The sequence below is a fragment of the Schistocerca americana genome, chromosome 3, assembly GCF_021461395.2.
Source record: "Schistocerca americana isolate TAMUIC-IGC-003095 chromosome 3, iqSchAmer2.1, whole genome shotgun sequence".
Lineage (NCBI taxonomy): Eukaryota > Metazoa > Arthropoda > Insecta > Orthoptera > Acrididae > Schistocerca > Schistocerca americana.
In genome coordinates, this window is record NC_060121.1 from 403,806,734 (window position 1) to 403,827,559 (window position 20,826).

Sequence of the window (20,826 nt, forward strand, 5' to 3'; positions counted from 1 at the left end):
TCACATTCATCTTTCCTAGGCGTTCTAAGCTGTATTGGAAGTACAGAAATGATACCATATAAATAAGAAATCTGAAAATCCACAGATAGATGGACTAAGCCTTTTGTTTCACTATTTAATATGTACTGAGCTCTTGATTTCCCTGCACAGATTTTTTCAAAGCTCATCTACAATATGACTGACTAGTTCTTCTCCCTTATTATAGTAGGAAATACTGGGTGTGTTCCATACTTTTTATACTGGCCAAAACTCAAAAAATGAAAAATTGGACTTAGCTCTTTCCTCTTTATGGCCTTTGAAATCCTAAAAACAATCTTGCACCTAGGTTATAATGTTTACATCCACTAAGACTAACCAACAGGAAACATTCACTTAACTAAAAATGAGGACATTAAGTTGGTGGCTGCTTTTGACAAGAACATTGCTAAAATAGGTCCAGAAATGCGCATTGAATTCTTTAGTCTTTACATTTAACCCGTTCACACGTCCCTCTCTCAAAGCTAAAACTATGTCTGTCTCCTCTTAATCTGAAAGCATCCAGCCTTTTCTTTCGAAATACAATACGTTAAAGATGTCAGCAATGCTTAGTAACAAGTGCTGCTCATTCTGAAGGTGCTTTGGTACAGCCGTTGAACCATTCTCTTTATTATTATGCTCTTTGAAACTTATTTTAAAGTTCCTTCCTTCTGACTCACGTACCACATCTCACAATCTTGACATTTTATTTCGTAAATTCTCACTTTCCCCAACCATTTCTCATATGTGCTAATCTTATGCTTCAGCCTTTGCTCCAGCTTGTTATCTATCCAGAATGCATTTTTAAACCCTTTATTGTTGAACAACTTCGCCAGTTTATATGAGTCCCAAAATGATATGACTCTGTATTTTTGTGGATTTATCTCGTTTTGTTGGTGTCTGTGTCCCACCGCTACATCAGTCCTGTCTGCTGAACCCGGATCATGAACATTTTCTACTGCTAATTTTCTAAATGTTTTCATTTTTTCATCATCGTGCTTAGGGCTTAACAGGATGATGTTATACGTGTGCCCTCCATTTTTAAAGAATATTATTCTAAGTTTATGGTGATTCCATGAAGTCTTATTAAGTACTACACCTTTGAACGTGAGTTTCCTGTATATTCCTATATCTAGTCTATTATTCTTGTTCTTGATCATCAAAGCAAGGTAATTTAAACATCCCTGTTGTTTATGCTCTAGTGTAAATACAATATTCTTAATCATCTTGTTAAGATCGCTCACCAATCCATTTATTTCATCCTCGGATTCTTGAAACACTCTTAAGTATCTTCTTTACATATGTACTTTATCGCTGTGCTTAACATTTTTCTTTAAAAAACCTGTTTCATATACATTCAAAAAGACGCCTACCATCTGCCCTGCTGACGCACAACCTATTGTTAAAACCTTTTCTTGTATGTAAGACTTACCATTTAAGTTAAAGTAGTTCTTCCATGCTCACGAAAGTTTTTTTCGATGATGCCTGTAGTTTCCTCAACCAACACAAATGTGTACAGGTTAGTTACATATGATAAAATGTAGAGAACCAAATGGTCCTGCAGCCGCACTATGTCCTGGGGACTGACTGCCGCAGTCAACGACCTGCTGACACAGCACCCTCTGCCACTCTGCTACCTTCGCATCCGATCTACTTCCGCAAGGCAAAGACTGAGTTATCGGACACTGATCATCCTTTGAAAAGCTTCCATACTAGCGAGTGTATTCCATGACACAGAGAAATGTGGCCGTGATATTTCTTCCGCATGATCAGGTACCAGACGGTAGCATTTCTACAATCTGGAGCCAGCCAATCACCATCGGAAAGCTAGGCTATGTGACGACGCTCAATCTTGCCAAATGCTGACGTGAAGACAACGTCGTCCATGTGGTGCAGCTATCATCATCACCCAGCCTCGAGCCTCCGATTGCTGCCTAACTTGGCAGCCCATAATTCTGCCGCTACCGTGGGCCTAGTCGCTGTGGAACAGACCACCTTCACATGATCAAGGGCTCAAACTGAGGAACTAAAAGTTCCCCAGACTTATTCCAACATGTACTCACCTCGACGTACTTTTTATTTAATGTACAATACTTTGAACAGACTGACGGCGTCACCCATTGTGGCTAATCTTTTCATGGAAGACTTCAAGGAGAGAGCACTCCAGTCGTCGGATTTGAAACCTACGTGTTTCTGGCGATGTGTGGACGACACCTTTGTTATCTGGCCTCTCGACATTGCATCGCTGAATGTTTTTCTTGAGCATCTTAACTCGCTTCATCCCAACATCAAGTTTACTATGAAGGTGGAGAAAAACGGCGAACTTCCATTCCTGGACGTGTTAGTACGGAGAAAAGAAGATGGCACATTAGGTCACTCAGTGTACCGTAAACCAACACACACGGACTTATACTTACAGGCCACCAGCTGTCACCATCTTTCGCAACGAAGTGGAGTACTTAGGACGTTGGTTCACAGAGCACGAGTCATATCAGACTCAGACATCTTATCCAATGAGCTACTCCATCTGCGTACCACTTTCCAACAAACGGATACTCCGAACGGGAGATTCTCCGTGCCTTACACTTGACGCGGGCTACCCAACGTGAGGAACTGGAAGAAGGCGAAGAAGAAAGGGGAATTGTCATCTTGCCATACATCGGCGGTGTCTCTTCAAAAATAGGAAGATTATTGAAGAGGCATAAAGTTAAATGTGTCTTTCGTCCGCCGGCAAAACTCAGAGCTCTCTTGGGCTCATCTAAGGACAGCCTTGGCCTAAGAAGACCCGGCGTTTACGAGATTCCTTGTAGCTGCGGCATGTCGTACATCGGACAAACTTGTCGCACTGTAGAAGAGAGATGTACTGAACACCAACGCTACACTCGTCTGGAGCAACCAGAGAAGTCTGCAGTGGTCAAGCATTGTCTCAGTACAAGCCATTCTATGAATTATCAACACATCAAAATTCTCGCATCGATGAATTCGTACTGGGACAGTGTTATTAAGGAAGCAGTGGAAATACGTAACTCGACGAATCTTGTAAACAGAGACACGGGCTTTCAGCTCAGTACAGCTTGGGATCCAGCAGTGGCCATATTGATGTCGCATGGAGCAGAGAGGAGTACCATTGGTCATACGACGGATGACGATTCGCCAGGAACATAAATTCTGTTGACAACGGGAGGATAGTCACGCGCCTACGCGGGCGCGCAATTTTGCTTGCGGCTTCCGACAGAGGTCGCTCGAGCGGCCGATGGCAACGTGCGCAGAAGTCTTTGGTTCTTCATCCTGTAGGTGGCGTTGCTGTCCTTCCAGCTATCGGTTGATATCGTCGCTATTGGCCATCGAATTTGGCGCCTCCATGCATGCGCACTTCCTGCCTAAGACTGGCATAAATAGGGGGCTCTGGTCCTGCCTTAGCAGTGTGTTCGTCGCACCCGAAGATGTCGGCCAGTTGCGCTGATGAAATATTGTGGAGTTTTCACTATGACGTCCGACGTCTCGCCCGAGAACCATATATACAGCATGTCCCTCGGGAAAGCCTCAAGCAACATATGTGACACTTTTTTAATGTTATATGGAGTTCATGTTGAATATGCATCATCCGCCTCTCACATTTAAGTGAAGAAGCACCATTGGGTTTCAGTGAAACTCTCCCTCAGCCATTCCCCACCACTCCTCAACCAGTCCTAGTTATCGTGAGGACAGCTGATAAAAGTAGTAAACTAGCTAACTGACTTTTGTAGGCTGCGACAGAGGCACTATATTTCTTGAAGGAATACGTCTCACCACGACTGCAAAGTTTTTATTTTATTCCGCAGAATTAACCAGTATCGGTAGTAACAACATTACCAAGTGCCTACTGCAATTAGACACAAAAAAGTTATACATAATGTGGGAAACATGAAATGACAGGCATAAGAAAGTGGGAAAGACCAGAGAGAAAACACACAAAGTCATTCTGTGAGATAGGAGGCATCAAAAAAACTTCACTCACATTTTATGTGAATAGGACTGATACTTTAATTCCTAACTGACAGCTATTAGCCTGACCGCAAAGTAATTTCAAGCATCATTTGTCAATCAGGCTGTCTCAAGTAACGTCATGCTTTAATCGCAGTGGTTTTCATTTAATGTTTCATACACTTGTTGGTTGTGAAAGGGTAGGTGGTTGTGTGCTAGTGGTACTCTGGAGGAAATGGAGAGGAGATGCAGAAGATGTAGGCATGAGACAGTTTATTGATTTTCCAGTAAACAAGGGTAGAAACTATGTGTCCGCGGCTGTCGGGCGTCAGGTGGTGGGCAATGAACCGCAGACCGGAGTGGACTGGCGTGGACGCACTCACTATGCAGTCAGCCGACGGCGTCTCAGTTCCCGTGGCTATAGGTGGAGCGAGCCCACATTCAGCGTCAGTGGTAGTCGGTGCCCACGGTCAAACGCTAGAACGGTGGTTAGAGAGCAGTGGGTGGCAGGCTTGGGGCTAGGAAGCAATTCCTATCTCGGACCATAAAGCGGCGTCAGGACCTCTGACAAGCTGTCAACTGGAAGGGCAACAGGGCGCAAGCGGCCAGTTGGCGAAAGTTGTGCGGCAGCCGTCATTGATTCGTATCACCGTTGCCCTGATGACAGCTGCATCAGGAGAGCGTTAACGACCCCCGTAGCCTTGCCTTGCCAACCAATTATGGCCCAGAAATGGTGTTTTTTGCCTGGAGAACAGAGTCGCTGTTGATGAAGTTGTCCGTATGGCTAAATGCTGTGTCGGCTGGCTGAAGTTCGTGCCCTGAATCTGGCACCATCCTACTGTCTTGGCCCATACCATTATAGTTGACATTCTGTTCATTGTTTGTTTACAAGGTGATATAAAAAAGTTTCCGTTAGGAAGCCGCACACTCCAGAATCGGTGTGCCAAATCAGGCAAAATCACCGTGAACATTGAGGCAATCATCCCACCGATGCATCATGTTGAAGATACCCATTTGATAAATGCTACACATCCTTGGGTGGACACTCCAAGGCCTTTTTGAAGGGGCCGAACGCGCGATAATAGCGTGGGGAGAGCTAACCAATATAGGGCAGGTGCTTAAGTGTCTTCTACTAGGAATGGCGTAACGGATGAGACTGGCTTTCCAGATCAACCGGCGTCTTGTGCCGAATCGCGACCAGTACGGAACTTCCCGCTCCATTCCACAAGAGTGGTTTTGGACGAACATGCTGCCTCATACACATTCTTCATTCTTCGATGGATGTCTACTGGTGTTTTTCCTGCATTTGATAACAACGTCGCCATAGTTCGAGTTTCCACCTTTACTACACGCACATCGGCAAAGCACGAATGTCATACTAATACCTTGCCTACTGACGGTGCTTATATACCTACCTCGGAGTTGCGCAATGTTTCATATACGCTTCGGCAACGTTCTGAAACGGAAACTTTTGATCGCCACCTTACATATCTCATGTTTGTCTCTCTACCCTTTGTACTTATATCACGTGTAGCCTCTGAGATTATCTTTGTCAACACTCTCCTTCCACATCCTTATGTGGACACTTCAAGTCGCAAGTTAGCTGTGTACGAGACATGTGTATGTCGGCGTTTGCTGTCGTTTGCCCTGTGTGGTCAGTGCCTGCTGTCAGTTTTCTGTCTGAGCTGTTCCTCTGATCTAGGCTTACGTCAGACTTGCTCTCTGCTTATATAGTTCTCCATGTGGAACACATATCACTCATTTTACAAAGTGACACATTCATGAACAGCTGTGTAATAGACACATGCTTATTCACACGATACAAGATTCGGATGTAACATTATTTTTCGTCCTTTTTCTCTCTTTTATATATGTTTGCTATTTCATGTTCCCCACATATATGTATTTTTTTTATATTGGACTGCAATTCCCCCCTGATATTGACATTTCCACCGAAACTGGCTCGTTATGGAAAACAAAATTTTTAACAGTCGTCGCGAAATGCATTCTATTAAGTAGTAAAATACGTGTGATTTCATTATTATTACGTTTACATCAAGATCTTCGCGGGAGTCTCATTGTTAAATCCCAGACAACCGACGCATCCGGTGCAGGACTAAAATTAAATTTCATGTTCACTAAAGTTCTCATTTAATCCACAATTTCTTGCAGTAAAGAGAAAGAAAAAAGGCGGCAGGGACGCGCCTCACCTGGACACGTGGTCGCAGTAGCGCTTGAGCAGGGCGGCCAGCTGTGAGTCGGTGGGGCAGTAGCAGGTGCGGGACCTCAGCTTCGCCGCGGACACCTCCAGCTCCTGCGGCAACAGCACGGCACAGCTGCAGTCGAGGCCGGGACAGGAATTCATTCTCATGACGCACTTCTTTTGAAGAAAAACAACATTCCATTTGAGGAGACTGTGATTATTTATTATACGGTTGTTTTTGTTTTTTGATTCACTTTTCTTATGACACTGTCATAACCGATTTCAGCCTAGAAATTCAGATGCTAAATTCAAATGGCTCTGAGCGCTATGGGACTTAACTTCTGAGGTCATCAGTCCCCTAGAACTTAGAACTACTTAAACCTAACCAACCTAAGGACACCACACACACCCATGCCCGAGGCAGGATTCGAACCTGCGACCGTAGCGGTCGCGCGCTTCCAGACTGTAGCGCCTAGAACCGCTCGTCCACTCGGGCCGGTTCTGATGCTAGAATAGAGAAAACAAAACCTAAGGGCTAAAACAAGTACAAACATGTAAATATGGTTCACGCCTGTGGACGGCATGTGTTCACCAAATGCCGCTCGTAGATGTGAACCGTATGCATGCTAATAGTACTTTACCTGCCTTACAAGTAGGCCTGGTGAAAAGATTTGTACTTGTTTCAGGTCTCAATATAAGCTTCCGTTTTCTCTATCCTAGAATCTAAAGATGACCTACGTAGATCTAAATCGGTTATGATTGCATCAAAAATGAAAAATGCCTTATATTATTAATGTTCATCTTTGTTTGGGGGCCAATAGAGAAATCTTGCAGGGTCGGAAACTATTTCTTTGCTTCAACATTAAGAAAAACTAACGTCTTTGCATATAAAAAGAGTGTATGCATGTATGTGTGTGTGAATGTGTTCTAATATAGATTCGGGATACCAGGAGATATCCTTATTTGTGGAAGTGTGACTGAGAAAGTGGTGACATATAGGCATGACACTGCTATGTCTGGCGCAAATTTCAAATAAACAGGGTATATTAAAGGATTAGTACATGCAAAAATATACTCTTGGAGTAAAATGTTAAAATAATAGAAAACGACCGATATTAGTGCGGAATCCATAGTTTTTTGTGTTGCTACAATGATTGGTGACACTCCTACTGATGGGATACAGTTGGAAACAGTGAAACAAAAGCAAATAACCACGCAGCGCTGGAATTTAAATACGAGGTCTTGCTGAAAAGTAATATCTTCGAATTTTTTATGCGAGAACTCTTCAAGTTTTTTTAAATAAAACGAACGTAATTATCATTTTACATATTTATCCTCTATGCTTACATATTTTCAGCCCTCTGTCGATAGAGCGCTCCCAATTGTCGCGTGCAACACGGCGGTGTGTAATGTAATTACAGCCGCGCGGAGGCCCGCGTGGTTAGAGTCGCCTTGTCACGGATTGCGCGACCTCACCCACCGGAGGTTCGGGTCCTCCCTCGGGCATGGATCTGTTGTTCTCAGCATAAGTTAGATTAATTTAGTTTAAGTAGTATGTAAGTCTAGGGACCGATGAGCTCAGCACTTTGGTCCCTCAGGAATTCACACATATTTGAACATTTGAATGTAATTACATCGGTGTTGAGAAACAGCGTGCTGTGATCGAGTTGTGAATTCGAAGAGTTCATGCTGACATGGAGTACCCTCTCTTTCAGCATTACAATGCTAGACCACACGTGAGCGCTGCGACATCTGCAACAATGTAATGCCTTTCTTTGGTGGGCTCACTGTCATCGATCATCCTCTATACAGTCCCGATTTGGCTCCACTCGATTTTCATCTGTTTCAAAACTTAAAGAACGCCTTCGAGAACTTCACTTTGATAGTGATGAAGCGGTGCAAGCAGAGGTGAGGTTGTGCTCAGACATTCTACAGCGACAGTATGAACAAACTGCTCTCTCATTGGAAGAAATGTGTTCGTCACCAGGGTGACTAGGTTGAGAAATAAATACGTAGACATGAAGAGTAAACACTTAGAATGTTCATAACGCTTGTTTTATATGCGAAGCATTATGAGTTTTCACATAAAAAATTCAGAGGCATTACTTTTCTACATTGCTTCATAAAAGAAATGTATAAGTATGTTACCAAACACAGGTCACGAATCTGTGACTTCACGATGCAAGGAGAGAATCTGATTCATTTGAGATGAATAAATTGCTATTTTGCAAGTTATAGAGCTGTTAGTTCCATAAAATTTCGGGCGTACTGCCAGATGTCTCCAACTTTATACCACGACATTTCGGCGCAGTGTCTTCTGAGCATCTTCAGCTGAATACTGACAGGAAAAGCACTGTGCTCACGTATTTAAGACAGAGTACATATGGATGGAGGAGGAGTTGCCACATTTATCAAAAACTGCCATAAATTCAAGAACATTGACATTAATAAATGTGGTGTCACCGCCAGACACCACACTTGCTAGGTGGTAGCTTAAATCGGCCGCGGTCCATTTAGTACATGTCGGACCCGCGTGTCGCCACTGTGTAATCGCAGACCTAGCGCCACCACCAAGGCAGGTCTCGTGATACGAGAGAGCACTCGCCCCAGTTGTACGAGAACCTAGCTACCGACCAGATGTACGAAGCCTTTCTCTCTCATTAGCCGAGAGACAGAATAGCCATCAGCTAAGTTAATGGCTACGAACTAGCAAGGCGCCATTAGCCATACAGTGATTGTAATTAAAGTCTCCTGTGTATCGTCAAGATCGATGTACCACAATGATATTAAAGATAAGTATTAATACAGCTACGTACTTTTCTTAATAACATTAATTACGTAGCCTGTTCCAGTACTTCACGCCCGTCTGCGTTAGTCTAGCGTGCATTTTCAGCCATCTCAACTTCACGGTGTCGGCCCAGCTACCGACACAACATTGGCGACGAGATAAAAGAGTTCTTTCTGATTGCTTACATTTAATTGTCATGGCTTCGCCACATTCTCCAGATGTACTGTCCGAATTTTATCGCTTGCAGAATCAGCAGACGCAGGCGTTATTGGATGCCCTTGGACAGCTCGTCCAGGGTCAACGTGCGCTGCACACCGATGCGGCCGCCGCCGCTTCTTCGCTACCGCTGCCACTAAACGCTGTTGCACCTCCCTTTCGACCATACGTGGCAGCCGATGAGACCTGGCACGAGTGGTCTCGCCAGTTCAACTTTCATCTAGCAGCCTACAGAATTCAAGGTAAAGAGCGGCAGCCGTTTTTGCTTTCTTGTGTCGGTGTGTCCACATACCGTGTGATAGTGAAATTGTTTCCCCGACGCGACGTAGCAACTCTGTCCTACGAGGAAATTTTGTCTGCATTAGATGCCTATTTCAAAGAAACAGTTAATGTGGTTGCAAAACGGTATACGTTCTTTCGTACAAAACGTACGGCCGGTCAAACTAATAGGGAGTGGGTAGCAACATTGCAAGGACTTACTAGGGACTGTGCCTTTGAATGTGACTGTGGCCTTTCTTATTCAGATACAATGGTGCGTGATGCAATTGCACAGAACGTTTCTGATGTTCGCATACGGGAGCAAATTTTGAAACTAGTTAATCCCTCCCTTCAACAAGTGATAGACATATTGGATAGACAGGACACACTTGACTGTGCTCAGGAATCTTTTGAAACTTCGCCAGCCGTGTGTAACATTAACCGGCCCGCTGGACGCGCTGCGCGGCCCGGTAACCGGGCCTCGCGCACGTCCGCACAGCTGCCGCCGCGCGCTAAGCCACGTGTGCCGCGCCAGCCCACAAATGTAGTGAAATCGTGCCCGCGGTGTGCTACTAGACATTCGCGTGAACATTGCCCGTCACGCCAAGCTATTTGCTTTTTCTGCAATAAGAAAGGACATGTTCAAAGTGTTTGCCAGAAAAAGCTCAGATCAGACAATCACAATCATTCCAGGCCCTTTGCTTCGCGCCGGAATCGAACCAAGGACACTCAGGCTCGTGGACCTTCGCCTATGGACATTCATGTCGTTAATTCCGCTTCGTCCAGTGACACTTTCTCTAACAGTGACTGTGTTCGTCCGACAAAAACTGTGCGTCGACGTCGCCGGAAATCACGTCAATTTGCAAGTGATTCTGTACCAGTGTCTGTTCCAATTGCACAAAACAGTCGCTCTTGTCGTCAGCAGAACAATAAACTTTTTGTGGACTTAGACTTTGAAGGCAAAGTGATACCATTCCAGCTCGATACCGGAGCTGCAGTTTCATTGCTCAATCACGACACGTACAAACAACTGGGCAAACCTCCGTTGCGTTCCGCAAATGTTAAGCTAACTACATATTCCGGACGGAAAATTCCTGTGTTAGGACAGTGCAGCCTTCTTGCAACATACAAGGGACAAACAAAACTTGTGTCATTTTACGTTCTTCGTTCTTCTTCTGCAGTGAACTTGTTTGGTCTCGATTTATTTCAGTTGTTTAACGTCTATTGTAAATCAGGTCCTATCAGTGAATCAGACTGTGCCTACAGACAGTGTTTCTCGGCTGTGTGACGAATTTGCAGACATTTTTGCACCGGGCTTAGGTTGCGCTAAAAAACCTATGAAGCACATTTGGAACTGGAAGGAAACGCGCAACCGAAAATTTTCAGAGCGCGCAATGTTCCCCACGCATTGCGTCCGGAGGTCGCAAGAACATTGCACAATGTAGAATCACAAGGTGTGAGTGAATGTGCGCAATGCCTCTTCTCTTTCAGCTCCGCTTCATCGCGTACGCCGTACAGGTGTTCCGTTCGTCTGGACGACGGAATGCGAACGCGCCTTTCGCCAGTTGCACTCGGCGTTGCTTTCTAATACTTGCCTTACGCCATTCGATCCCCAGAAACCCCTTTTGTTGATGGTAGATGCATCGGATTTCGGGATCGGTGCTGTGCTTGCGCACAAAGTTGGCTCCCATGATCGCCCTATTGCCTTTGCGTCCAAATTGCTCTCGTCTGCGCAAAGAAATTATTCACAGATAGAGAAAGAAGCTTTGGCTCTCGTGTTTGGTGTTACTAAGTTCCATGATTTCTTGTATGGTCGTCACTTTACCATCATCACAGACCACAAACCTTTGACATCGCTTTTTCATCCGAACAAGCCTGTACCTCCACGTACAGCGCAGAAATTCATTCGCTGGTCTATTTTCCTCTCGCAGTACCGCTACGATATCTTGTATCGGTCCACTGCTAAGCACGGAAACGCCGATGCGTTGTCCCGTTTGCCTGTTGCTGAGGATAAAGCATTCGATTCTTCCGAACTTGCTTGCATGTTCATTGATTCGGAAACCGATGAAGTGGTCGAATCGTTTCCGATTGATTTTCGTCGTGTCGCTACAGCCACAGCTGCTGACCCTGTCCTTGCTACTGTTTTACGTTTTGTTGCTACGCAATGGCCTTTGTCAAAGTCTCGGATCGAGGATCCGTTGGTTCGCCGATTTTTTGCTCACAAGGAGAGACTTTTTGTTCGATGTGGTGTTTTGTTGTTGCGTTCTGATAATGATCAGTCCAGAGTCGTGGTCCCACGTTCGTTACAGTCCTCTGTTTTACGGCTTCTTCACCAAGGACATTGGGGTATAGTGCGAACGAAACAACTTGCTCGTCAGCACTGTACTTGGTTCGGAATCGATGCTGCGATTACGAATATGTGTTCTTCTTGCATGGCATGTGCCGAACAACAGTCCGCACCGCCGCGGAAAGTCTTTGCGTGGCCAAAAGCCACTTCCCCTTGGCAACGCTTGCACATTGATTTTGCTGGTCCATTCTGGAATGCTCGATGGTTGGTTCTGGTCGATGCCTTCAGTAATTTTCCTTTTGTTGTCCGGATGTCTTCCACGACGTCCTCCGCCACCATCCAAGCGTTGTCTGCTATCTTTTGCATTGAAGGTCTTCCGCAGACTATTGTTTCCGACAATGGCCCACAATTCATGTCCGCAGAATTTCAGTCATTCTGCCAGGCCAATGGTATTCAACATCTGACATCCGCGCCGTTTTCGCCTCAGTCAAACGGTGCCGCTGAACGATTGGTCCGGACTTTCAAGTCACAGTTGTTGAAATTGAAAGAGTCGCATTCTCGGGAGGACGCATTGTTGCTCTTTTTGTCTTCGTATCGCTCTCAGCCCCGAGATGGTCGCTCGCCGGCTGAGTTGCTCCACGGTCGTCCTCATCGCACCTTGATGTCTTTGCTGCATCCGCCGCATCAGGTTCCTGTGCAGCGGCAGACTCCTGCTTTTGCTCCAGGCGACGTTGTATTTTATCGCAACTATCGAGGTTCACGGCGTTGGCTCGCAGGGCGCATTCTTCGCTGCCTCGGCCGCACGATGTATTTGGTTTTGGGGGCCTCTGGTGAGGTGCGTCGGCATCTCAATCAGCTGCGCCTCTGTCGTCGCTCGGGTTCTGCCGCTCCCCGTCTGCTTTCAGCGACGGTGCCGTCCAGTCAGCGCCCTGGGGACCCATCTACTGGCTCGCCTCATCCCCAGGTGTTACCGACGATGCCTTCCATTTTGCCCCATGGCGACGCGCCGCCGCCGCCGCCGCAGCAGCAGCAGCCGCCGCCGCCGCCGCTTGTTCTCCCGCCGGCGCCGCCCGCATTCGACGCTTCGTTGCAGCCGCCAAGCGCCTCCCAGGGTCACGCGCCGCCGATCGCTTCCCGTGACCAGCTGTCCTCCGCCATGGAACTCCCGCCCGCTCCGGACCACATGACGTCATCGCGCGTCGGCTACCCCGACGCAATGGAGGTTGATCCTTCGGTCCCTCCTGTCTCTTTACGGGCGCATACACCGCATGTTGACGTGCACCCTGGACTAGTTTTTCAGGCGTTTCCTAGCTCCCCTCGGACCGAATGGCCGGGTGCGGGTGGCACAGCCTCGCCTGTTGTTAGGCTCCCCACCTCATCGCATACGTCAACATGTGGTCCTCCCCACGGCGGGCGGAAGCCTTATCACACGACCGTTCGCCGATTTGCGGGGGAGGAATGTGGTGTCACCGCCAGACACCACACTTGCTAGGTGGTAGCTTAAATCGGCCGCGGTACATTTAGTACATGTCGGACCCGCGTGTCGCCACTGTGTAATCGCAGACCTAGCGCCACCACCAAGGCAGGTCTCGTGATACGAGAGAGCACTCGCCCCAGTTGTACGAGAACCTAGCTACCGACCAGATGTACGAAGCCTTTCTCTCTCATTAGCCGAGAGACAGAATAGCCATCAGCTAAGTTAATGGCTACGAACTAGCAAGGCGCCATTAGCCATACAGTGATTGTAATTAAAGTCTCCTGTGTATCGTCAAGATCGATGTACCACAATGATATTAAAGATAAGTATTAATACAGCTACGTACTTTTCTTAATAACATTAATTACGTAGCCTGTTCCAGTACTTCACGCCCGTCTGCGTTAGTCTAGCGTGCATTTTCAGCCATCTCAACTTCACGGTGTCGGCCCAGCTACCGACACAACAATAAATTCTGTTTAGAACAGCATCTAGAAGCATGTGTAACAGAAGTAGAGTTCCATAACAGATCCTATGTAATAATGACTATTTACCGAGCACCTGCAGGAAATTATAATCTATTCTTAGATCATCTAGAAGCTCTTTTGGGTTATTTAACAGGAAGAAACAAAGAAATTTTGATTGCTGGTGACTTTAATACAGATTTTCTAATACAATCAACCAGTAAACATTCACTGCAGTTAGTAATGTTGTCTTTCAATCTCACTCACACTGTACACTTTCCAACTAGGATCACTAAATCCTCAAGGACAGCCATTGATAACATTTTCATAGACAAATCAAGGGAACAAAATCATATCATAAAACCTGTTATAAATGGACTGTCAGATCATGACATGCAGCTCCTTGTTTTAGATGTAAATTCTAAGCAGATTATCAAGACTGCTAAATCTGAGTACAGGAGAGTAGTCAATCAAAATTGAGTGTTTTAGAAAACTGCTCAAAGATATGAACTGGAAAGATGTTTATAGTGCTCATGACATGAATGAAAAATATAACACATTCATGAACAATGTCAGTACCATGTTTGAAAACTGTTTTCCTCTAAAAGTTACCCAAATTAAACAGAAGTCTATAATAAAATCATGGATTACACAAGGAATAAAGATGTCCTGTAAGACAAAAAGGAAAATGTATCTGTCGACCAAGAATAGCTCCAATGCTGATGATTTAGCTAAATACAAGGAATACTGTAAAACATTAAAAAAAGTAATACAGACGTCTAAACAAATGCACTACGATAAGAAGATAGCAATGTCAAGGAACAAAATAAAAACAATATGGGATATAGTGAAGGAGCAGACTGATAGAACCAGAAAGGAACAGGAGCAAATGGCACTAAGGGTAGATGACACATTAGTAACTGATGGGCATAGTGTGGCAAATCTATTTAACAAGTACTTTATATCCGTTACTGATAGAACGGGACTTTCAGGATCAGTAAATAATGCCCTTGAATATCTGAAACTAGCCTTCACAAATAACTTCAAGTACATGAATATATCACTCGCTTCACCAAAAGAAATAACTTCCATAATAAAATCTTTAAAAACAAAGCATTCTAGTGGGTACAATGAAATACCAACAAAGTTATTTAAGGCATGTTCTTGTGAGTTTAGTACAATTCTAAGTTACTTGTGTAACCAGTCAATTATAACTGGGACATTTCCTGACTGGCTAAAGTATGCAGATGTTAAGCCTCTATTCAAGAAAGGGGATAAAGAGATACCATCAAACTACAGACCGATTTCACTTTTGCCAGCATTCTCAAAAATTTTAGAAAAAGTAATGTACAGGCAGCTGCTCAACCATCTGACCACAAATAACATATTATCAAGGACACAGTTTGGATTTCTGAAGGGTTCTGATATCGAGAAGGCTATTTACACCTACAGTGAAAATGTACTTAATTCATTAAATAACAAATTACAAGCAGCAGGTATTTTCTGTGATTTGTCAAAGGCATTTGATTGTGTGAACCACAACATCCTTTTAAGTAAATTAGAATTCTATGGTGTCACAGGCAGTGCTGCAAAATGGTTCAAGTCATACCTCACTAAACAAAGGGTGTCAGTGCAAGGGACTAGTGAATTAAGTCATCAGTCATCATCAGAATGGGAAGAAATTACATTTGGTGTCCCACAAGGATCCATCTTAGGGCCATTGCCTTTTCTTGTGTACATTAATGATCTCTCATCAGTTACACTGCCAGAAGCAGAGTTCGTTTTGTTTGCAGATGACACAAGTATTGCAATAAATAGTATGTCAAGTGTAGTTCTAGAAAGATCTGCTAATGATATTTTCATGGATATTAATAAATGGTTTAAAGCCAACTCACTGACATTAAACTTCGAAAAGACTCACTATATGCAACTCAGAACCTGTAAGAGGTTTCCACCCAGCATATGCATAAAATACGAAGAAGAGCCGATAGAAGAGGTTGAGTCTTAAATTCCTGGGATTACAACTTGATGATAAATTCAGTTGGGAAGAGCACACCACAGAACTGCAGAAACGCCTTAACAAATCTGTATTTGCAATTCGAGTGTTAGCAGACATAGGCGACATAAAAATGAAAAAGCTTGCATACTTTGCCTACTTTCATTACATAATGTCATATGGTATAATATTTTGGGGTAACTCTTCAAGTCAAACAAAAGTTTTCAGAGTCCAAAAGCGTGTAATACGTATTATTTGTGGAGTAAATTCACGGACGTCTTGTAGCAACCTCTTCAAAGAACTGGGTATACTAACTACTGCCTCTCAGTATATTTACTCATTAATGAAATTTGTCATAAATAATATATCTCTTTTTCCAACAAACAGCTCAGTTCATACATACAATACCAGGAACAAAAATGATCTGCACAAGGACTTAAAAGCACTTACTTTAGTTCAAAAAGGGGTCCACTACTCAGGAACACTCATCTTCAATTATTTGCCAGTAAACATAAAAAATTTAGTTACAAATAAAGATCAGTTTAAAAGGAGCCTGAAAGACTTACTAGTGGCCAACTCCTTCTACTCCATTGACGAATTTTTTAATAGAAACAAATGATGTATTGTACGTATAATCATACTATTAGTATTGTTATTTCAGCTTAAAAAAAATAAAAAAAATAAATTGACATGTTCCACATCCACGAGGATCTCCTCAGCACGGATCTATGGAACGAAACACTAATCTGATCTAATCTAATCTACCCCGCCGACACATGTGTAGTGCCGCGCGGGGTAGCGGTGTATTGTAAGGCGTCTTGTCACGGTTCACGCGGCCCCTCCCGTCGAAGGTTCGAGTCCTCCCTCGGGCATGGGTGTGTGTGTTGTCCTTAGCGTAAGTTAGTTTAAGTTAGATTAAGCAGTGCGTAAGCCTAGGGACCTATGGCCTCAGCAGTTTGGTCCCATATCCCTTACCACAAATTTCCAGTTTACAAGCGTTGTGTGTCCAGTTGGCGTTGCGCATGAGCCGTTTCTCTTCAAGTCTGTGTGCTCCCTCGCGCGCCCTCCGTGGTGAAAGCTGGATTATCGATATCAGATCGATTCTGTTCGCATGGCAAACGACGCCGGTTACGCAGAACACGAAGTTTTTCTATATTGGGATTATACGTAGAATTTAACTGGAAACCGCCGTCTCGATTAATAAAGGACTCAGACAGTCGTATTTCCACTGAATCAATAATGGAAAAATGGTTCAAATGGCTCTGAGCACTATGGGACTTAACATCTGAGGTCATCAGTACCCTAGAACTTAGATCTACTTAAACCTAACTAACCTAAGGACATCACACACATCCACGCCCGAGGCAGGATTCGAACCTGCGACCGTAGCGGTCGCGCGATTCCAGACTGTAGCGCCTAGAACCGCTCGACCACTCCGGCCGGCTTAATGATGACGGAGCTCCAAAAGTTTGACGTATAGGCCCCAATTTTCGCTTTGGTAGTATTTCATCGAATGACCAACGGAAATACAATGTTCAGCGATGGCGGCCTCAGTGCCTTTCTTGTCAGTTTTCGCCTGAAGATTGTCAGAAAACTCTGCGCCGAAATATCGCGGCAGCAAGTTGCAGACATGCAGCAGTTCGCTCGAAATTTTATGGAACGATCTGTGAAAGTTTTAAATCTCATACAGAGAAGCTAGAAAATGGTTACTTTGGAATGTGACGTAGCTGCATAGATTGTGTTAACAAGGTACTACTGAATACTCTGAAATTATACCGTTTGTTCACTCCGAAAATAAGGAGAAGACCTTTAAGAAATATCGATTTCTTTGAACGAATATTCAGTAAGAAAAGCAAGAGCTGCAACATCCGTCTCCAGAGCAGATGAGGTATCACACAGCAGTCTCATAGACCACCACAGCAGTACAAGGACAATCGCCGTGGTGCACGACATGGCTTTAAAAATACTCTGACGAGTCTGATTATTATGAACACGTCCGAGCTGTGACGTCCACACCACGTAGCTCGTGAGATGTCGCATTGTGATGACTGGCGAACGATATTTTTCACTGCTTTTAGGCGTAAGGGAAGACATTTACCGAGAATACAGGAGGTGTAGGGATCAGTCAAGGCTGATTCGGGAGAATCGTGGTTTCAGCGTCGTTTACCCTTCGCTGTTTGTTCGTGTTTTGAAGGACGTTCACAGGTCCAGTGGCAGTCTGCACAAAAAGAAGCAATCTATCGTCACAAGCCTTTAAAAATAAATGGGAAAGACAGAAGAGAGGAGTGAGAGTTCTCGGTATATATTACGCAGTCGCACAAGTGACATGGTATTGAAAATTTGCTATGAAACGATATTACAATACCACGCAGAAAGAGTTGAAGATTTACAAGGGGACCTTACGGTCGCGGAAATTCAGTTCAGGATGAGACTTCGCAAGGTAGCAGTATACCTCATCCACAAAAGTTGTAAAGCGCAATAGCCATAAGATTCCAAGAAAATGGGTGAGATGTGGCATGCCTTTACAATGCACACAGTGACTTGCCCCCTCTCATATTTATATCATGCGCTGAGTAATTCGATTTGGGGAATTATAGCCGAGTATGGTCATTGCAACGCTAGTATTGAGAACCCAGAAGATATGAATATTTTCCTCTCTAATTACATGCGGTGAAGAGTCGCTATTTCTTCCCACGCTGCGTCTCTCGTCGCCTGTATGGTCCGGAAAGACAGGGGCGTTCTGCTGGGGATGAAAGAATTATGCCGACGGGTGTGAGGGAGTCGAATGGATGTTGTCCACACGCCGACATTGTCATAAGAGCGGAGGCGACACGCCCACAGGGGCCTGAGGGAGCGGCTGCGGTTAGAGATTCCGTTACTTCGCAGAAACTTCGTGAAAACACTTTCTGATGGGCTACGAGCGAGGCATGGTAATGACTTGTGTTCGCAGGCAGTCTTGGAGGGCAAATTTCAGCGTTTTCTGCAAAAATCATAACTGTGATTGGCTTGCTCAGGTGATAGTGAATTTCTGAGACCGTAAGGTACCCTTGTTAATTGACAATGAAAGAGCCAAAAATAATCGACAGATGGGATCCATTGTTCTCTGCATCAAGAAGCACTTTGTGCTACATTTGTAGGCATGCAGTCGTGAAGAAACTGGTGGTGTGAATAGAAAAATTTGTGACGTTGCACGCATTTGGTTCAAATGGCTCTGAGCACTATGGGACTTAACATCTGAGGTCATCAGTCCCCCAGAACTTAGAGCTACTTAAACCTAACTAACCTAAGGACATCACAAACATCCATGCCCGAGGCAGGATTCGAACCTGCGACCGTAGCGGTCGCGCGGTTCCAGACTGTAGCGCCTTTAACCGCTCGGCCACTCCGGCTGGCTGTTCTCGAAGTCTGCGACCAAACTGGGCCCTACCAGCTGTAGGCGGCTCGTTAAGCCAGAGTTGACAGGGGGTGCTGAATCTGTCTTCCTGGAGGTGTGGCGCTGCCCGCTCTTCCCATTGGTGCGCGGGTCAGTGCCTTCTTGGTGCCGTTTCGCAGCTCTGCGCTGGTCCGTGTGCAGTCGATCTTTAGGATTGCACAAAGAATTATATTTTTTTTATGAAATGACTGTTACTATTGTCGATAAAATGTTATTGCAAATTCGACAATATTATAAGCTGCAGATAGATTAAGAATATTCTTTGTAAATTTGAGTAACCGGTTTCTACGTGGAAGAACAGAGTGTAGCTGTTGCCCTGCTGTATGTACAAGTAGGGAGATGGTCAGGAAGTGTCGATATCCTCACGGAACTATGGACCGTCCTTACCCGCTACTGATAATATTTTACGTATTTTAAAACAATTAAAAAAGGATATAAAAAGTTACCTGAAGGTAGGATCGAATCTAGATCGCCCGTGTGGCAAGCAAGTCTGCTACAGGTGCAGCCATTTCGCTGTGCTGCCGTAGCATATAAATTGACCGGTATATGAACTTTGCCTAAAACTTTAGCGCCCTTGCGAGGTGCCAGGGCTAGCAGTGTGTTTAACACTAAATTCTTCTAGAACCTTCATATGGAAATGATGCTCTAAGCCCCCCACTCCCCTTTTTCAAACTCGGACTTTTGCTGTTGCAGATGGATTAAGAAGAAACGCGAACTGACTGTAAACGACCCTGCAAGTGGAGTAGAGTTTGGCATCTGCAATAATTTAATTTGATAGAAACTAATTTCATAAAGGAAAGATTCATTAACGTAGTGAGAGATGAAAGGGTTGCTCTACCAACCTACAGAATGAAAGTTCTGTTCAAAATAACAATTTAATTTATTATGACTAAACTCAAAATAAAAAAACACATGAAACATTTACAATACTTCAAATTGCATACTCAAATAAATGCTGTGAAGGTGAAGGTGTCCATAAACTAGCTCGTGACATTTATGACCAAGTGGTATGTGGATTCCTTGCAACTCAGATCTTAAGAGAAACACCCAGTCAACCCAACATTAATTGCTGCTACAGTAGTGAGAACTTAGACAATGAACACCGAAGACAGAACCACAATAGAAAAGACGGTAATAGGCGCGCTCTGTTTAGCTCTGATTATCACATAGCAAAATTCCCTATCTGCCGATGCTGCTACATTACGAAGCTGTCTTCTTAACTGCAAGGACACGATCTGGCGTACCGGAGGCGATGGCTGGTTGCTTCTGCGTCCCGTTGTGGTGATGATAATGTCGCGGGTATAGCCCAAAACAAATTATCCTGGTCTGGTTGTTCCAGACTAAAGATTTCCTAGGAATTCAAATGCGCCTCTGAGGGAGACGAAGAAGGCTCACCACACAATCACTCACAACACAGTCATTGATTTTAACAAGCGAAGTCACACTGTAACTCCAATACAGTCAACTTTAGCCAAAACTGCTCAAGACGGACAACATAGGCTGCATGTTCACAGAACACTCAATTGCCAACTGTATTCGGAAAGTTACGTTGAAGTCGAAACTTCAACAACTTCGTCAAAAGGGTATTACTAAACGAGAGTATATTAGACAGCCATCGGAAGGCACGCTGTCCAGAGCATCGAGAGCTCAATGTTGTATCCTACTCCGACCTAAAAGCGAGACTCGACTCTACCAAGAGCACCTGTACAAGTCAAACATAGAACATTAC

The 20,826-nt window shown here is 44.5% G+C and overlaps 1 protein-coding gene across 1 annotated transcript in view; it reads right to left on the reverse strand.

Annotated features, from left to right (window-relative positions):
- LOC124607031 (leucine-rich repeat-containing protein 51-like) overlaps nucleotides 1-20,826 on the reverse strand; it is a 100,554-nt gene that overhangs the window by 21,495 nt on the left and 58,233 nt on the right. The window contains exon 3 of the mRNA XM_047139200.1: nucleotides 6,189-6,292. The gene's annotated coding sequence lies outside the window, so the exon portion shown is untranslated. The remainder of the gene's footprint in view (nucleotides 1-6,188; nucleotides 6,293-20,826) is intronic.